The following is a 14,087-nucleotide window of genomic DNA, read 5'->3' as shown; positions in this document are numbered from 1 at the left end:
TTAAGTTGTGACATTTTAGGAAAATTTTTGTACTAATTTGATTTAAGAGGAGAAAAAAAAATTAACAAGGCTGTCAAGATGCAAGGTAAAATGACAAGCTGCTTTATTTTGTCTTAATAACTTAAAGCTTGGTGAAAATAATAGTGTAAATAATAACAGGAAGTACTAGTCTGTAACTGTAAATAGATTTTTTAAAAAAAGTATAACCTGTTATTATTTACATTATTTTGTTATTTTATCTTGAATTTTGACAGCCTTGTTAATTATTTAAAGTAGATTTTTTAAAATAAAATAAATAAATAAATAAATAAATAAATAAATAAACCATGTTAAAAATAAATATAAATAAATAAATAGATAAATAAATAAATCATGTTAAAAAAATTAATAAATCATCTCAACTCAAATCAAACTAATATTTTCCTATAAAATTTTTCTTTTTTTTTTGTAGACAGCATCCTCCTCTTCCTGCATCGGCGATATTTCTTCAGAAGCACGATGTCCTTGATCACAAAGAAAGTCTGTCAAAAGTTCATAACAAATGTCTCATTCTTGCTGTTTACCTGGGAAAAAAAATCAATAAAAATAATCAAGAGTTCCAGTGACTGGGCTTATTGACACATCTTTTCTCATCTAAAGACAAATTCCATGCCTATGAGTCTGTGTGAGAGGAAACAAAGTCATTTATAATCCTGGACCGAGTTTGGAAACATGGTGTGAGCGGAAAAAAATCCATGGAATATGTAATCACGCGGCTTAAAGCTTTAGCTTCTCACCGCTTTGCTCACTTTTATACCTGCAAACTGCAGAAAAGAATGGGACTGGATAATTAATATCGGTCATTATTGGCTAGATTAACTAGTTTTTTTTTTATTTACTTAGATATAAAATATGTAAAAAAGTAAATAAATAATAATAATAATAATAATAATAATAATAAATGAACATTGGATTTTTAACATGTTAATTAGGCTAATTATTTAAAATATTCTGGCAATTGTTTTATATAATATTTTATAAAGCATAATTCATTAATAAAAACAATTCTAAACCTTTGTAAATGTGTGTGTAAATAAGAGTAAATAATAGACTTAATAGCGACAAAAAAAAGAGAAAAAAATCCTGTCTAAAAATGTTCTCTCATTTACTAAGTATGAATGAATATTTTTATAAATATAATAAAAATAAATACAGTATATATAAATATAAATACTAAAAACTTTTAACCGTACATTTAAATATTATAATAAATGTATAGTAATTATATTAATTAAATAATAATCAAATAAATATTATTACAAACATTTACATTTAAAACATTAAAATAATTAAGTATTTTTTTATAATAAAATATAAATGCTTAAATATTCCAAAAAAAAAATTGATTTATTATTCATACCATATCTATTCATCATTAAATAACCATAAAGTATATATCAATCAATATTTTAAATGAATAATTAACATTATGTTATATAAATATAAATTATTTAAATTATTTACATAATATTTTTTTAATTATTTAATGATCTCATAACCTGTGTATGATAGTGTCTTTTTTTCTCCTCTGTTATTTATTAGATGTAAATTAGATTCTTGAATGAGGTTTAGTTTAAAAACTGGGAAATTCTCCACTAGGGGGAGTCAAAGATTTCATTATCCCTGTTTCAGCGCTGTTTAATCCCACAGAGAAAAAAACCCCATAAAGGTCAACAAATGGGAATGAAATAGCGAAGGATATTAAACACATGTTCCATCACACACACACACACACACACACACACTCCCAGTATTAAAGGACTGGATGAGCTCAGGTCCTAATCCCACTCTGTATCATGATTTAGAAAGTGTTTCCTTTTGTTTTGTGGAATGTAAAACCTCAATTATTTGCCTTATACGTGAATTTCTGCAACTTGGGGTTGTATTCCGAGGCAGGTTTAAACTTTACCTCAGAGTTTACAGAGGAACGTTATGAGATAAAGTCAATTTTCTGGGCTTCATGTTCAGATTATTAAAATACACTATATTACCAAATGTTTTGAGACACCCCTTCAAATCATTGAATTCAGGTGTTGTTTTAGTTCCAGTGAAAGGAACTCTTAATGCTTCAGCTTCATACCAAGACATTTTGGACAATTTCATGCTTTGTGGGAACAGTTTGGGGATGACCCCTTCCTGTTCCAACATGACTGCACACCAGTGACCAAAGCAAGGTCCATAAAGACATGGATGAGTGAGTTTGGTGTGGAGGAACTTGACTGGCCTGCACAGAGTCCTGACCTCAACCCCATAGAACACCTTTGGGATGAATTAGAGAGGAGACTGTGAGCCTGGCCAAAACTGGGACGTCTGCCTTTACATGAATGTAATATGGAGTTGTCCCGCCCTTTGCAGCTATAACAGCTTCAACTCTACTGGTAAGGCTTTCCACAAGGTTTAGGGGTGTGCTTATGGGAATTTTTGACCGTTCCTTTAGAAGCACATTTGTGTGGTCAAGCACTGATTTTGGACGAGAAGGTCTGGCTCACAGTCTCCGCTCTAATTCATCCCAAAGGTGTTCTATGGGGTTGAGGTCAGGACTCTGTGCAGGCCAGTCAAGTTCCTCCACACCAAACTCACTCATCCATGTCTTTATGGACCTTGCTTTGGTCACTGGTGTGCAGTCATGTTGGAACAGATGTTCCATCCTGTGTGTGTAAAAGCATCACACAGCTTAAGTCTGGAGTGTCAGAATATAAAAGTGTGTCATTTTTAAGCATTAAAATCCTCGCTTTGTGTATTTAACTCGATTTAGCTCAGACTCAAATCAAAGTTTTTTTTAAAAATTCATTAAAGCCATGCTAGTTTTTTTAGCGTCCATGACTCGACGAGTTCCTGCTCGGATGATATTATTGTTATTCCTGAGAAATGTGAACTCATTGCAGACAAATCGCTCGGGGTTTTTCTCAGTGAGGGGGCGAGCTGATAATGTGCGTTATGTATCATGTTGGCATTTTAATTAAAGCGGGTGAAGGGATTGATGCCGCGTCTGCTGTCTGCCTCTCGCTCCTCGGCTTGTTTGCTCTTATTTGCGACGGGACGTTATTATTATCACACACCTCGTCAGAATCCGTGCAAACGGCGAGCGACTGTTTCAATACGCCGTCACACGCCGGTCCACCTCGTTAGAGTCACCAGCTGTTCCTCGCTCCTGCTACAATGGATTGCTAACAACCCACCCAGACGATGCTTGCTAAATGGTGTTTTTATTTATATTTATTTATTTATTTTTACCTGACGTCTAGAAAAATAAAGAAAGAAAGAAAGAAATGTACCAAATGTTTGCTTTTTCAACCAAAAATCCAGTGGAAACAATTTTCCAAGCTGGATAAAAGTCTACAAAAAGTGAAACATAACATTTTTAGGTTAAAGATGGACGATATTACGTCGTTACACAAGCCACACCCACTTCCTGTGCTTATTAATCAGCCCAAATGAAGATGCTGATTGATTAATAAAAGAAATACTGGCTAAAGATGCAAATTCCGCATTAGAAATTAATTTCAATTAGAAATTCATTGTAAAATATTATTATTATGGTTATGAGTCTTTTTAATGGAACAGATCTGGCAACCCTATGTTAGTCATCTCTAGAACATGGGTGATATTTGTTGACGTGGCGTAGGATTTAATTAAAACGCCAGAACGGATTGATGTGGTGCGTCGCGTTCGCCTCCTCGCCGTGTCGGAACTTTATTATCCCCCGCTTCGTCATAATCCGCGCGAACTCTTCCGATACGCCATCGCACACGAGCGCAGCTTGTTAAAGCCACCAGCTGTTCCAGCTGTTCATGCTACAATGTGTTGCTAATGACACGTACACGCCAGCAAGAGGGGGGTGGGGGGGTCTTACTGCAGCCTCGAAAATCTAATCTTTAGCTTTCTTTCTGCTGAAAATCGCATTGTGTTTTAATTAATTAATTTATTAATTTATTTATTTTTTGTTAATACTGATGATAAAAATCAGTCAAAATAATTAAACCATCAGTAAAGGATTGACTTGCAGCTTTAATTGCATCCTGTATTTGCTTTCATTTTCTTTTCAGGACCTTTTATGTACGTTATCAGAGATGCTTATTGCACCTTTAATAGCTTTTTCCCATATTTTCCCTCATTTTTTTCAAGACCTTTAATTAGGTATATTAGGGATATTTATTGTACTGTACCTTTAGTGCTTATTGCACCTTTAATGCTTATTGATTATTGCTCCTTTAATTGCTTTTTTCCATATTTCCCCTCATTGTCTTTTCAGGACCAGAATGTTCTTAGCAATACTTATTGTACCTTTAGTGCCAATTGCACTTTTTATGCTTATTGTTTAGTGCAGCTTTAATTGCATTATCATTCATTTCCCTTCATTTTATAGGATAATATTGCAACTTAAAAAAAAAAACGCTTATTGCAGCTTTAATTACATTTTCCTGTATTTGTCCTCATTTTCTTTTCATGACATTTAATGTATGTTTATCAGAGATATTTATTGTACTGTACCTTTAGTGCTTAATGCTTATTGCACCTTTAATTGCACCTTTAATTGCTTTTTGACTATATTTCCCCTCATTGACTTTTCAGGACCAGTATGTTTTTAGTGATACTTATTGTACCTTTAAGGCTAATTGCACTTTTAATGCTTATTGTTTAGTGCAGCTTTAATTGGATTATCATGTATTTCCCTTCATTTTTTTAGGACTGTGTGTGGTATGAACATCAGTATATTTTTGAGATGCTTATTGCAGCTTTAATTGTATTTTTCTGTATTTCCCATCATTTTCTTTCAGGACATGTTTTTAGATACTCTTATTGTACCTTTAATGCTTGTTGCAGCTTTAATTTTATTTTCCTGTATTTCCCTTCATTTTCTTTTCAGGACCTTTATGTATGTGTATTAGAGATTTTTACTGTATTGTACCTTCAATGCTTATGCTGTTAGATATATTTATTGTACCTTTAATACTTATTGCTTATTGCAGCTTTAATTTAATTTCCCAGTAATTCCCTTCATTTTTTTCAGCACCTTTAATGTATGTTATCAGAGATGCTTATTGCACCTTTAATGCTTATTGCACCTTTAATTGCTTTTTTTTCCCATTTTTCCCCTCATTTTCGGAACCAGAATGTTCTTAGCAACACTTATTGTACCTTTAGTGCATATTGCTTATTGCTGCTTTAATTGCATTTTTTTCTGTATTTCCCCTCATTTATACTCAGTATACATATTTGAGTATATATATATTTATACCTCAGTATACTTTTCAGGAAATTTAAATATGCTGTTAGATATACTTATTGTACCTTTAATGTTCATTGCATATTGCAGCTTTAATTTCATTACTTTTCAGAATGTTTAACTAGCTGTATTAGAGATACCATATTGTACAGTACCTATATTGCTTATTGCAGCTTTAATCGCATTTCCCTGTATTTCCATTTTTTTCAGGGCCTTTATATCTGTTGTGTCAGATGCTTATTGTACCTTTAAAAGTGATCTCTTTGTATTGTGTAAATATGTATAATATCCTCACATTAGTGCTGATCATGTGAGAGATGATACAATATACTGCACCTTTAAAATACACACGATGTCTTTAACACTAGAACATGACCTTAGTTGGAGGACACACCTTCGCTTGCTCTTACCTACACACCTCCCTTTCTCTCTCTCTCTCTCTCTCTCTCTCTCTCTCTCTCCCTCTCCTTCATGATTCCTACTCAATCCTGGTGAACTGCTCATCTATCATCCTGTCCCCCTGTGCAGTAGACCCAGTAAGAGTGAAATACCTTTACCCTTACCTTCTCCCTCTGTCTCTCTATCTAACACTCACACACTCACACACACACACTCACACACACACACACACAGGCCATGGAATACACAATTAAGCAGACACCAGTAGAGGGCATCAGGGAGCTTCAATATGACACGTCACCCTGGGCAAATATCATTTAAAGTACCCTTGAACTATTTATTTAGCCAAAAAAAAAATCCTGAGTCTATGAATATGCATAATATGCAAATTTTAATAAGAGCAGCTCTGAGAGTAGTGCAGCTGCAAATGTTTGCATGGATACCTAATTCTAATAGGGTATCGTTTCTATAGCAACAGCACCCTCATAGCTTCAGACACGTTCATTTAATATTTATCGAAGGAGTCCAAGGTGAAGCTTTTCTAGCTGCTGAAACGTAAGCGCTAAAGTTTTATTGACGATTTTCATTATAATTGAGAAATTGTCTGTCATATAAAGGAATAAAATACTTCATGACGTGTTTTTTAGGACTATAATATAACCTTGGGCTTCATCACAGCAATCAGAAGTCAATTATTTTCCATTATTGCGGCTTTAATTGTATTTTCTTTTCAGAACATCTTGTTAGATTCACTTATTGCACCTTTAATCCTTATTGCTTATTGCAACTTTAATCGCATTTCACTGTATTTCCCCTTATTTTCTTTTCAGGACCTTTAAATATGTTGTTAGATATACTTATTGCCTCTTTAATGCTTATTGCATATTTCAGCTTTAATCACATTTTCCCATCATTTTCTTTTCAGGACATGTTGTTGGATACACTTATTGCACCTTTAATGATTATTGCTTATTGCAGCTTTAATTTCATTTCCCCATATTTCAATTCATTTATTTTTCAGAAACTTTAACTATGTGTATTTAAGATGCATATTGTACAGCACCTATATTGCTTATTGCAGCTTTAATCGCATTTTTCTGTATTTCTCCCTTGATTTTCTTTTTAGGACATTTCAAATGCTGTTAGATATACTTTTTGCACCTTTAATGCCTATTGCATATTGCTGCTTTAATCGCATTTCACTGTATTTCCATTCATTTTCTTTTCAGGATCTTTAAGTATGTATATTAGATCATTTTACTGAACTGTACCTTTAATGCATATTGCTTATTGCACCTTTAATTGCTTTTTTCTATACATTCTACATTTGTTTTTTTTCCAGGACCTTTATATCTGTTGTGCCAAATGCTTATTGCACCTTTAAAAGGGATCTCTTTGTATCATGTAAATATGTACACAATGTAAGGAGGCTTAAGGTTTCTATGATTGTAACAGTAAGTCTTTTTTGTTATTACGTTTCTCCCAAATCTATATAACATCGTTCAGGAATGCTAAGAAACATTCGATGGAATCAGTGAAAGATTATTTAATTCATTTGGTTCTCAGCGATTCGTTACTACTTCCTGTCAGCAAGACCACGCTTTTAACTTCTTCTGGCACCGCAGCAAGTGGCAGCCTTTCCAGCAGCTCCGTGCGTGCCTTACTATTTATTAACTATTTTCTTTTCTTTTTCTTTTGTGTGTGCATCTGATTATCTATCTTATGGATATGGATTTTCACAAGCCAAAACTTGTTTATTTAAGACACCAACTTCTTGCTCTGAAAAGTCCCCCGCCGGCGTGGTTCCCTGTTTACCTGACGAGGTGAGGAGGCGGTATTGCGGCTGCAGAGCTGGAGCTAAGCTAAAAGCTAAGCTGCTAGCGAAGAAGTGGCGATATAAGCCTTCGGTACCTTCTGTAATCATGGGAAACATGAACTCGCTACCGAACAAGATCGACGAGCTGGCTGCGCTGGTGAAAAATGATAAAATCTACAGAGAGTACAGTTTATTGTGCTTCTGTGAAAGGTGGCTAACGTCTAGCATTCCGGATGCTAACGTGGAGCTACCCGGCTTCAGCACGGTCAGGGCGGACAGAGACACTAAAGCCTGCGGAAAGGAGGAGGACTCGCCATTTATGTGAAAACGAGGTGGTGCAATCCTGGGTATGTGAGCATAAAAATCTCCAACTGCTGCAGGGACATCGAACTTCTGGCTGTAAGTTTGTGTCCCTATTACTTGCCCAGAGAGTTTGGACACGCCATTGTTCTCATTGTTTACATCCCCCCACGCGCCGACGCGGAAGTAGCATGTGACGTCATCCACTCTGCTGTTGCTAGGATACAAACGCAACACCCCGAGGCGATGGTGTTAATCTCTGGGGACTTTAATCATGTTACTCTGGACACAACACTACCTGCTTTCTCCCAGTATGTGGACTGTAACACCAGGGGAAATAAGACCATTGATTTACTGTATGCACTGCCTGCACTGGGGAAAGAAGACCACAACCTTATTCTGCTTCAACCTCACTATAAACCAAGAGTGAGGAGACTACCACACGCTCATTCAGAAAGTGGTCTCCTAAAGCTGAGCAGATCCTGAGAGACTGCTTTGGGGACACAGACTGGGATGTACTGCAGGGGTCGCACAGTGAAAACATTGAGGATGTTGTTGACTGCACTACTGACTACATCAACTTCTGTATGGACGTTGTTGTTCCAGTAAGAACTGTATGCTGCTAGGTAAACAACAAGCTCTGGATCACAAGTGACATCAAAGGACTTCTGAACCAGAAGAAGAGGGCCTTTAAGGATGGTGATCAGCAGGAGCTTAAGTGTGTGCAGAAGGAACTAAAAATCCAGCTCAGGGAGGCGAAGGAGCAGTACAGAAGAAAGCTGGAGCAGAAGTTGCAAAACAACAGCATGAAGGAAGTGTGGAGCGGGATGAAGACAATAACTGGATGCAGCTCGAAGCAGGGTAACACCATTGAAGGAGGTGTGGGAATGGCAAACCAGCTAAACAACTTCTTCAACAGGTTTGACGACCCCAACTCATTCACACCTCAGTACACTGCACCCCCCACCCCTACTTCTGCTCTCAATCTACCCACTGAGAACAACTATGGCACAGAGGAGGAGAACAATCATCCACCCATGATCACAGCAGCCCAGGTGTGTGGAGAACTGAGGAGGCTCCGTCCCAGTAAAGCTGCAGGCCCAGATGGAGTATCTCCACGACTACTGAAGGCCTGGGCAATGGAGCTGGGAGACCCTTTACAGCGCATCTTTAACCTGAGCCTGGAGCAGGAGAGGGTACCTCAGCAGTGGAAAACATCCTGTATCATCCCAGTCCCAAAGAAACCATGCCCTGGAGAGCTGAATGACTTCAGTCCAGTCGCCCTGACGTCTCACATAATGAAGACCATGGAACGGGTGATGCTACACCACATTAGGCCACAGGTCCGCCATGCCCTTGACCCTCTGCAGTTTGCATACCAGGAGAAGGTGGGAGTGGAAGATGCCATTACTTACATGCTGCACAGATCCCTCTCTCACCTGGACAGCGGCAGTGGGGCTGTGAGAATAACATTTTTGGACTTCTCCAGTGCATTCAGCACTATCCAGCCGCTGCTCCTCAGAGACAAACTAACAGAGATGGGAGCAAGCTCACACCTGATAGCATGGATCACAGACTACCTGACAGACAGACCTCAGTACGTGAGACCGGGGGATAGCAGGTCTGACACTGTGGTCAGCAGTACTGGGGCACCACAAGGGCTGTTCTCTCTCCGGTCCTGTTCACCATCTACACCTCGGACTTTCAGTATAGCTCAGAGCTCTGCCACGTGCAAAAGTTTGCGGACGATACTGCTATCGTTGGCTGTATCAGGAAGGGACAGGAGGAAGAGTACAGACAACTGATACAGGATTTGGTTGCATGGTGTGACGTTAACCATCTGTACCTCAACATTACAAAGACCAGGGAAATGGTGGTGGACTTCAGGAGGCCCAGGCCTCAACCTGAGCCTGTTACTATCAACGGGGTCTGTGTGGAGTTTGTCAAGACCTACAAGTACCTTGGAGTACAGCTGGATGAAAGAATGGACTGGACTGCCAACACAGATGCTCTGTGTAGGAAAGGACAGAGCCGGCTGTACTTCCTAAGAAGGCTGGCTTCCTTTAACATCTGCAAAAAGCTACTGCAGATGTTCTATCAGACTGTTGTGGCGAGTGCCCTCTTCTATGCGGCAGTGTGCTGGGGAGGCAGCATAAAGAAGAAGGACGCCTCACGTCTGGACAAGCTGGTGAGGAAGGCGGGCTCGATTGTAGGCTCAGAACTGGAAAGCCTGACATCAGTGGCAGAGAGGAGGGCGCTGAGCAGGCTCCTGTCCATCATGGACAATCCACTGCATCCACTGTAAAACATCATCTCCAGACAGAGAAGCAGCTTCAGTGACAGGTTGTTGTCACTGCCCTGCTCCACTGACAGACTGAGGAGGTCGTTCCTCCCCCATGCCATGAGACTCTTTAATTCCACACGGGGTGGGAGGAGTCAGTGCTGACACTACTCTTCTCTCTGTACTGGACTGTACAATAAAACACACACTACACATAATACACTCCGGTTTATACAGAACTCTCAATAAACTGAGATTTGCTGAGATTTGCACAGGACTCATAAACACACAGTTTTTGCACATCGACTAGGTCTGTAACCTTAAACACTTGTTCTGCACATTACTTATTTTGTTTTTCATCTCATTCTCCATATTTATTCTAAAATCTCTGTATTTAGTATTTTTCTGCTATATTTTGTTATATTGTTATATTCTGCTATATTTTGTAATATTTTATATTTCTGTTATTTGATATACTTTTTGTTATATTTTGTACCCTAATTTGGGTATTTTAATATTTGTGTTATATTCCTTCCTATTTTATCTATTACCTGTGTTTGTGGATACTGCTGGAAACTGTGAATTTCCCTTTGGGATGAATGAAGAATGTATGTATGTATGTATGTATGTATGTATGTATGTATGTATGTATGTATCTATCTATCTATCTATCTATCTATCTATCTATCTATCTATCTATCTTCACTGCCAATGACAGAATTCAAATTTGGCTTGTGTGTATTAGTTTTTTCCTGAAATGAAGACGTTTCTTTTGAATGAAATCAGGTACAAATTCGCAGAAATGTGCATCCTGCAGCGTGTAAAAGGCGAGCGGGGCGAGACGTTTCGACACATGGAGTCCTCGGGGTAAGCTACGTGCTGACGAGAGCTGACAGATCGCGCTGAGAGCTGACAAGTGTTTTGTACAACGCCGCCATGACTCCTCACATCTGTCATGCTTTGTTTTGGACTCGGGCGATGCTAAAGTGCATCGAGGAGGTCTTGGTTTGTTTTCTTTTGTTTTCTGTTTTTTTACACCAGTCTCAACCTGGAACTTTCCAGCTCTGCTTTGTGCAACAGTCCAGGTGCTTGATGATGTCATTACGTCTCCAAAACGTTCCTGAGAGGAGATTGATTAAAGTAGTTTCTATCTAGAAAAGCTTTCTAATCTCTGTGAAGTACACCAATCAAGCATAACATTATGACCACCTGCCTAATATTGCTTTGTGCCCCTTTTGCAGTCCTGACCCATCCTGCACTGTGTATTCTGACACCTTTCTGTCAGAACCAGCATTAACTTCTTCAGCAATTTGAGCAACAGTAGCTTGTCTGTTGGATTGGATCACACGGTCCAGTCTTCACTCCCCATGTCCATCAATGAGCCTTGACCGCCCATGACCCTGTCGCCGGTTCACCACTGTTCCTTCCTTGGATCACTTTTGATAGATACTGACCACTGCAGACCGGGAACACCCCACAAGAGCTGCAGTTTTGGAGATGCTCTGATCCAGTGGTCTAGCCATCACAATTTGGTCCTTTTGGTCAAACTCGCTCAAATCCTTACACTTGTCCATTTTTCCTGCTTCTAACATCAACTTTGAGGACAAAATGTTCACTTGCTGTCTAATATATCCCCCCCACTAACAGGTGCCATGATGAGGAGATACTCAGTCTTATTCACTTCACCTCTCACTGGTCATAATGTTATGCCTGATCGGTGTACATAGACCAAGTTTTAGCGGCTAGTCAGCTAGTAAGCTGAGTGAGAACCACAGCCTATTATAACTTCTCAGGTTAGCTAGCTAATTAGCACAAAGGAAAAAAAAACTCAGAATGAAGTGGCAGAGATCTTCGGTGCCACCAAAGTAGCTAATGCGGTTAGCTCGCTAATTTGAAAGCGAAGCTAGCACCAAGAATAGCGTGTCTAAATCAAAGCTAGCTACTTTTAGAAGCTGCTACTTGTGCTACTCCCCCACAAGTCACATGATTATTATTATTATTAGAACATCATCAGGTCTGTCTATACAAAACATTAACAGTGTAAACACACACACACATTCGCACAGGAAGCGTCTGATTAATCAGCCTCGGGACGTCAGGCGGAGTTCCATCTCAGCAGAGGATGTAATTGGATCTTGGGGAAAATCCGCCTTTTTTTGGAGTATGTACTGGCCTGCGGCGGGAAGGAGCCAGAGAATGATCCGGAAAGTGTGTGTGTGTGTGTGTGTATGCCATAGCAGGAACAGGAATAGACTTTCACACATCCAGACAGACACACTCCTGTGCTCTTTGATCAGATTGTATTTGCCAGAGTCTGGTCAGTGGCACGCTTAGCAGCGAGCGTGACAAATATTAATCTCCCGTTCCCGGCCGGCTCCGGCTCCCATCGCACCACTGAATAATTCAACAGCACCGATACCACGATGGCGACAGGACGACGGGGCAGGAAAGATTTGCCCCAGGGTATAAAAGAAAAGTGTATTTTCACTGCACGCTGACTTTGGCGCCAGATATCAAGCCGAGTGAGAGGCATGCTCTCCGCTAGCGCTCCTGTCCTTCAGTTTAACCCTCAGCTTCAGCTCACTACTTAACTTCCTTTTCAGCGGAGTCACTTATATTAGCAAAAAAACGCTAATAAGAACTGTAGAGTAATGTTCTTATGAGCCAGCAAGCTAGACACAAGCTAGTCAGCGCTTTACAGCAGGATTCTTCATTTCTGCGCTAGCATCTTAAATAAGAAAGCTTGCTAGATAGCTAGCTAGAAAGTCTTTTCAAAACTGGTTAAATACTAAGGAGATTTTTTTTCTTGGTAGCTAGTGAAGTCTTAGTGCCTTGTAACCTAGCATGGTGGCTAGCTAGCTGTGTTTTTTGTATAAGGAGCATGATTGTTTTTTTTTTTTTTTTTTTTTTTAAAAATGCTAAGAATTCTAGCTTGCTTCATGAAATAAATAAATTCTTTGGTAACTTTGGTTAGCCGGCTGCTAGCTAGTAGAAAACTAGCATGTTCTATCACTACAGCTAGTTAAATACTAAGGAGATTTTTTTCGTGGTAGCTAGTGAGTGCTAAGTGCTCTTTGATGCCCTGTAGCATAGCCTTGTAACCTAGCATGGTGGCTAGCTAGCTGTGTTTTTTGTATAACAAGCATTATTGTTTTTTTGTTTTTTTTAAAATGCTAAGAATTCAAAATGTATATTAATTTCTTGGTCACTACAGTTAGCTTGTTAGCTAGCTGCTAGAAAACTAGCATGTTTATAGAATAGGAATGATATCTATCTATCTATCTATCTATCTATCTATCTATCTATCTATCTATCTATCTAGTTTCCTGTTGAAGTCAGATTTGGAGCAGAATTTAGCATCCACCCCATGGAAAAATCTTCAGCCCTTTCCTCATGCATACCTGAGTGAAAACACCTTATCTACGACCCCCAGGCAGGTAAGGCCAGAGGTCAAAGGTCAGCTATTGTGTCGTTAACATGCCTGACTTAACCCGCACAGCCCTGTGTTTAATTGCCCACTTCAGTGATGGGTTCAGAGGATGGAGAGATAAGGGCTGAGTTCAGCCGAGCATGCTGGGCTTTCTCCTCCAGCTGTCTCTCCATTCCTCGATTCCAACTCAGATAACACACACACACACATACACACACACACACACACACACACACACACCACGCCCCGTTATTTATTCTTCATTCTTGACTCCGCATGGCCTAAAGGCCTGAAAACCTCCATGTATGGAGGCAATGGCAAAAATTGGTGCCCCCCCAAATAAATAAGTTAATAAATAAATAACATACACAGTAAAATAATCACATTTTATTTATTTATTTTATTTTATTTTTTTTAATTGGATTAATTAAAAATTTTCATAATTTTTTTTCTTAAATTAAAAAAAAAAGTTACAAATAGCTTATAGGTACCATTAATTCTCCTTTAAGCTTCTTTCAGTTTCTAATAAAATGGAATTTATTGCTAAGTATTTTCTATTTCTCTGGATTAGCCCTGGATCGGTGCTGTACTCGGC

At 38.7% G+C, this 14,087-nt stretch overlaps 1 long non-coding RNA gene across 1 annotated transcript in view; it reads left to right on the top strand.

Moving 5' to 3' along the window:
• The first annotated feature begins 12,107 nt into the window (after positions 1-12,107).
• LOC131344629 (uncharacterized) overlaps positions 12,108-14,087 on the top strand; it is a 2,549-nt gene continuing 569 nt past the window's right edge. The window contains exons 1-3 of the long non-coding RNA XR_009203344.1: positions 12,108-12,525; positions 13,385-13,499; positions 14,064-14,087. The exon at positions 14,064-14,087 is cut by the window's right edge and continues 569 nt beyond it. This is a non-coding gene — a long non-coding RNA (uncharacterized LOC131344629). The remainder of the gene's footprint in view (positions 12,526-13,384; positions 13,500-14,063) is intronic.

Source organism: Hemibagrus wyckioides, linkage group LG02 (genome assembly GCF_019097595.1).
Source record: "Hemibagrus wyckioides isolate EC202008001 linkage group LG02, SWU_Hwy_1.0, whole genome shotgun sequence".
NCBI classification, from domain to species: Eukaryota; Metazoa; Chordata; class Actinopteri; order Siluriformes; family Bagridae; genus Hemibagrus; species Hemibagrus wyckioides.
The sequence above is the reverse complement of the archived record's forward strand: the minus strand, read 5'-3'. Positions and strand labels throughout refer to the sequence as shown.